At 50.4% G+C, this 6,278-nt stretch overlaps 1 protein-coding gene across 9 annotated transcripts in view; it reads right to left on the minus strand.

The window, feature by feature from the left end:
• The window catches only part of TNRC6C (trinucleotide repeat containing adaptor 6C), a 97,647-nt gene extending 92,408 nt beyond the window's left edge, over positions 1-5,239 (minus strand). For 8 of the 9 annotated variants that reach the window (XM_014255868.2, XM_088065618.1, XM_088065616.1 and 5 more), the window contains exon 1: positions 3,840-5,239. The gene's annotated coding sequence lies outside the window, so the exon portion shown is untranslated. The remainder of the gene's footprint in view (positions 1-3,839) is intronic. The other variant, XM_088065611.1, reaches the window with a different exon arrangement.
• Positions 5,240-6,278: the final 1,039 nt, after the last annotated feature.

Here is a 6,278-nt window from a genome sequence, read left to right on the forward strand (position 1 = left end):
TTAAGAGGTTTCCTTATCATTCATCTTTAATACTGAGGGATCGACACACTCCTACCTGCAGCTTCTAGGCCAAGGGGAAACCTTCTAATGGTATTACCATTATCTTGTAATCTGAATTTTAAACAATTAAAACAATAGCACTTTTGTGTTGCAGGTCTCTACTGTAACCAAAGATGATACATTTTTCATCGGTTGTCATGTTCAAAGTCTTACATAAAGCACAGAATTTTTTTAAAAGGCAGAAATATGCACTCTGCATTGAAGCTGCTGAACCTTCAAAGAGAAGCAGCATTGTAACAAGGCACTTAAATTTAAGCCATCAAAAGAGACCATTCGGTTTACTCATGAAAGGTTTGGTCATTTTATTTTAAATCTGCAGTTCTTTCAGTCAATACGATCTGGCAATTCTTTCCAAATGAAAGCCTCTTTTTACTGAAGCAGGGGATGGCTCCACCCCTGACCTCCTCCTTCAGCTTGTTTTGGAAAGGAGCCAGATGACAGCATTTGGAAAAGCGCATGTTTATCTCGGCAAGGCCAGCTGCTAAGTTAACATATTACCCGTTCCCACATCCCCCGCTCTTGGTTAAGTCTTCATAGCTAAAACTGAAAGTAAACGCTGCCATTGGGCTTTTAATAAATGTAATGCAAAAGAGAAAAGGAATCTCCACGGCATGGAGCGTCTGAACGGGCTGCAGAAGTGTAGATCATTTTCAGTGAACAGCAGGCAGTAACTCTGTCAATAAAATTCCTGGCCTTTCTGAATGAAGTGAATGAAAAACTGAAAAATAAGCGGTTTTATTTCTAGACTAAGTTAAAGCTACGCTTTCTATAAGACTGCCACTCAGCAACAGTTTGCTTCACTACACAAGGAGATTATAAACTCTTGCTTCACAAAACCTTTCACTTTATCTTGTTTTATTGTTAGTCCATACTTGGCAAGGTACGGAACATGGCAGCTTTGAGAACTTCAACTAAGAATCTTCAGATTAAAAGTAGTCTTATGCCCAATTATGTTTTCCTCATTTTAAGGAAATTTCATCTCCTTATCTTCCAAGTCTTAAAAACCTCTTGCAAGCAAAAAGAGTACAGAATTACCTTACTTCCCTCACTTCACTTTCAAAGTGAAAGATCTTAACTTATCAAAAGCAGAGTGTGTTATCTTATTAGAAAAGACAAATCCTGGAAAAGAAACCAGAAATTAAGGCAGAGGTGGGGTTTTCATTGACCCTGGGGAGATCCAGCAGGCTTTGTAATGGGCAAACCCATCCACTCACAGGTGATCAGAGACAGATCTTGGAGGAAGCCAAGATGTCATGGCTGAGGATGAACCTCCAAGTCCCTGAATGGCTTTTAGCCCAAGGGCAGAGCCCCAGAGCAAACTCCACTCTGCTGTGGCCAGGGGGAAATGGCACAGCCCAAGGCTGCCCACAAGGACATTCCCAGGCACTGGGACTGACGCCCTGCACCACTGACAGCTCCCAAATAATCCATGTGCTGGAAAGCTGATGTACAACACACACAAACCACCCGTGTGCAACAACAGCTTTTAATCTGATGGATACCCAGACTTAAACCTGTCAATATGGGAATCTACACATAGAACAGGAACATTAATAGATCCTAAACATATCCTGCTGCAATCCAGAGAAGCTCTCAGTAAAAAGGTTTGTCTGTCTTATTTCTTTCGTTGCTACAAACAAAACCTTTAGACAACAGTACAAAATATTGCCTAAAATACAGCCCCTACTAACACCCATCCCTCTCGCCCTGGAGCAAGCCCTGGCTGCAGAGCTTTCCCTACGGCAGCACCTGTTCTCCGGGGGCTGGGCTGTAATGAACATTCCTCATCTCAGGAAGCCAGGCAGATCACTTCCAGTCAGAAATGATCCGTTCCCCTTTGAAGATAAGGACAAAGACACACAGGGTATTATTACACTATTGCTGGTGCCCTTAAGCATTCGTTTTCCCTAAAAAAAGTTCAAATTAATCTGATTTACTACAGCTTTTTTCACAGACTGAGTGCCGGCTCAGAAGCAGCCAGGTTAGGTTATCCACCAGCCAGGCTCACCCAAAAAGCACCACAGTGCTACCCAGGGCAGACCCAGCTTCCAGAGGCTGCAGCAGTTTCCTCACTGGGCTATCACTGATGCTTTCACGTTCTGGAAAGAATTCCAGAAACCAGAGTAGGGACGGCAGCGCATCCGAGGGCTGTTCCTCAGCACACCATTTTGAGCTCACAAATAACACACAGGAGCAGCCAGCCAGACATCCCAGGGATTCCTGAACCCGAGGAACCGCGGCTGTGGGAAACTCTGTGATGTGCTAAGCACAGGCTGCACCCACTGCAAATCACCTCCTATTTCCTTGGAAAACACCAGGGGAATCAGTGAGAACCTGTGTTTACCTTTTCGAAATTATTATTATTAAAAAAAAAATGTAATACACGAGAGGAAACTCCATTTAAATTCTCAGTCGTCGGGGAATCCAAAAAAACCCAAACCCACGCACCGCAGGGAAGGAGGGCAGGATTTGGAAGCCAAGCCTCGCTCTCCCAGTGCATCCAGCAGCAGTGCAGATGTTCTCCTGCTCCTCCGCTCTGGCATTGTCCTCAGGTCCACAGCACCACCGACACCCACCTGATTTAAATCTCTGCACCACCGGCCAGCCCAATAACAGCGGGATTTATTGGAATTTTAATTACCTTAACCGGCCTAATGTCCACAGCAAATTTCTGTACATAAATTAGCATAATTCGCCAGATACATACATATGCAAACGAGAGGGAAAAATATGCAACAGACACGGGTATGACGTCCCAAAGATTATTTCTAAATTTAAACTGCCTGTTAGAATAATTGAATAAATCTCTTCTCGCGGATACACTCGAGTTATAGCAGAAAATAAACTAGCCACAAAGACCTGCAGTATTATTTTTAATGGGCAAAAAGGGGGGAAAACCCAATTGAGTTCAATAAATCCCATAATTGAACCTTCAACTAATTACATATTAAGAAGATTAACCTTTGACACAAACTTGTGATACAAACAAAGAAGCCTCGAACACTTAATAAACTTCCAGTGTTTCAAGATTTCTCAGGTTAACAACTGAGCCCTCCCCATTTTCCTCCCCTTCTGCGTCGCAGTTAAAGGAATAAACTCTGTTTAATGTTCTTTCTCCCCCTGGACATTCCAGGTTTAGACAAGATCTCTCTGTGAATACCCAGGAGAAAATTACCGCGGATCCCCACAATCTCATTAGGCGAGGGGAAAGAGGAAAAAATAACCCAAATCTAGATATTTTAACTTTTAAGAGAAAGCAGCCATGAAGGACAAAGCTGGGGCTCATGTGCTCGCCCACAGGGCAGCACTGCTGGCCTTGCCCACAATTTTCCAGCCCTTGGATCATTTCCAAGCCGCTCTGCGATAATTTTCACACGTGTAAGTTCTAAAGCAAGAGCACACGGTCATGCCTTGCAGCAGAAGCTGCCTTCATGTCATGTCTGAGTAGCACAACATGCTCACAAATGGCACTTTCTGCTTGCTGTTCGGGGAGAAAAACAGCGATTCCGGACAGAGAAAAAATACGGAATTAATTCTATCAGTAATGAAAAAAAAAAAAAAAATCCGGAGGTTGTTCACGTTTTTTAAAAATGGTATAAAAATAAAATGGATTTTGAAATGTTTTGGGGTGTTTCTTGCTTCGCTAACTAATAAGCAGTTTAAAAATAATAACAATCTCGTTTAGACTTGTGAAAAAGGAGGTATGCACCGGCTTTGCAGGTCTCTTCCCCTCTTAACTTCTACCGTGCCTGCATTAAGAGGATCTTACCCCTTCTTACCTTTTAGTCTTTTCTTTATGGGGCTCTTTGGCAGCTTTCGATTCAGTCTTGCTGTAAGGAAACGAGTGAGTATTTTGTCTACCGTGTAGGGGTCTTTCTGACGTGTTCCTTTCTTATTTTTAATTTTTTTCTTTTTTTTTTTTTTAATTTTTTGTAAGTGTACCCGTAATTTCACGAATATGAATACGAAAAAAATCTCACACGGCCAAAAAAATTAAGTTTTTTTGTTGTCGTCGTCGTCTGTTTACCCCCCTCAGGGAAAAAAAAAAAAAAAGTCTGCCACACAGGAGATGAAAAAAAACCCAACAGATCAACAGGAAAACACTATCCAAGTAGAAAAGCAAAGAGCTTCAGTGTTATCCAGCCCAGAGGAGAAGTGCAGCAAAAGCAGGTCCAATTCCAAAACAAGCTTTTGATTTCCAGTGAAGCAAAAAAAAAAAAAAAAGAAAAAACCAACAAAAAAATAACCAAGACCAAGACACCAAGACGAAAAACACGTTCAAGTCCCCAGCTAAATTTTTGCGCGAGTGTGTCTTAAATACAAGTTTGCTTTTATGTGTTGCAGCAAAACCCACGAAAAGCCAGGATTTGGAGTTGATCGGGATGAGTTCTCGTGTGTGTGTCTTGATGGGTTCTCAGTCCACATGGAGGAGCATCTGAGGGTTTTTCAAAAAAGTGCAAATCAAAAAAGAGAAACCGGGATCCAGAAAAGAGTTTTAAGATGGATCCCCCCTTCAAAATAAAAGGAGGAGGGGGGAAAAAAAAAATAAACCACCACCGCGGCTGCACGGGGGGATGCGGAGTCTCACATGGGGCTGCGGGCAGGAGGAGGATCCCGCCGGGAGGTCCGGGGGGGCGGAGGATCCAGCGGTGTCTCGGCGAGGGGAGGAGGGTCCGCGGCTCCGCAGGGACCCCGCGGGCGATCCGGGGCGGGAGGAGGATCCAGCAGCCGCTCCCGCAGGAAGGAGCGAGCGAGGGGAGGGGATCCAGGGAGGAGGATCCAGCAAAGTCTTTCACGGAGGGAGGAGGGAGCGGGGAAACCCGACAGTCTGTGTGCCTGGCTCGCAGCGGGATCCGCGAGCAGGCGGGGGTGGGGGGAAGATCCCGCGGCTCTCTCCGTGTCCTCCGCAGGGATCCGGCAGGGACCCGGGTGGGCGGCGGAAGGAGCTGGGACCCGGGGGTCGGCGGGGAGCGGGGCAGCCGGGGCGGCGGCGTGTCCCCGGGGAGCCGCAGCAGCGCCTCGGGCAGGGTCGGTCGGTCCGCCGGGGTGCTGAAGGGGGAGGGGGGGGACGCAGCGCCGCTCGCCGTCTCTCCCGCTCGTTCTCGCCTCGTCCGCTCGCAGGGCAGGCGGTGCCGAGCTCAGTGCTGCCGGGCCGGTCCCCCGCTCCTCCGCGCCGCCGCCGCTGCCGCCGGTGCCGCCCTGGGGAGCAGAGGAGCCGCTGCCGCCGCTGCCGCCGCCGCGGCCATTTTGTCGCTGACTGACAGAGCCCCGCCAGGCAGCGCGAGACCGCGGGGCGGATCCGCGCGCGCCCCCTCCCGCGCTGGCCGCGAACAGGAAGTGCCGCGCTGCCCCCTCCCCCCCCCCGCCCCGGCCCCCCGGCCACGTGACGCGGGCGGGGCGGGGGAGCCCCCGCCGATATGCAAATGAGCGCGGCTGCCGCAGCCAAACAGCGGCGAGGCCGCGCGCGCGCCCCGCGGGCCACGCCCCCCTACTCCCTCCCCCGCCCAGGCGCGCGCCTTCCCGCCACCGCCGCGCGCGCAGCCCGCGCCCCGCGGGGGGAGGGGGAGAGGGCCGTGCCCCCTCCAAACCCAAAACCAAAGGGGTGCAGGGGGGTCACCCCAACCCCGGGCAAATGGGTGTCGGTGCTTTCACATACACACACATACACACACGGCCCGCCCCCGTGCCAACGGCTGGGGCGAACGGCAGTTCAACCCTCCCGAGGGCGGGGGCAGAGAGGGCGAGAGATGTGTCCCCCCAAAAAGCCTGTGGAGGGGCTGTGTCCCCCCCGGGAGGGGTGCAGAACTGAGCACACGCACACACACCGGTGCGTATGGGCGTCGGAGCATTCACTCCTCAGTCCAACACCCCCGCGGGGAGGTGGGGGGGGGGCGGGAGAGCTGTGCCCCCCCCATCTCCCAAGCGGTACAGAGGGGCTTCACACCCCCCCCGTGCAAATGGGGGTCGGTGCCTTCACCCCTCCTCACACACCCCCGCGGGTTGAGGCTCTGCGGGGGTTGGTTCAGGGGTGGAAAGGGGTGTTAAACACATTCCTGCTGCACCCCGAGTTGCCAAGAGGCCCCCCCAGCATCCCTTCATTAAACATCCATCCCTCTGGAAACACCCTGGCACGAGCAGTGTGCACGGCTGTGCGTGTCCGAGCACACACACCCAGCCGGGACATCCAGGCACGTGGCCCAGCCCTCCAGGACACCTTC

Source organism: Pseudopodoces humilis, chromosome 21 (assembly GCF_049639895.1).
Source record: "Pseudopodoces humilis isolate 2021_Gansu_Grassland_sample_001 chromosome 21, ASM4963989v1, whole genome shotgun sequence".
Lineage (NCBI taxonomy): Eukaryota > Metazoa > Chordata > Aves > Passeriformes > Paridae > Pseudopodoces > Pseudopodoces humilis.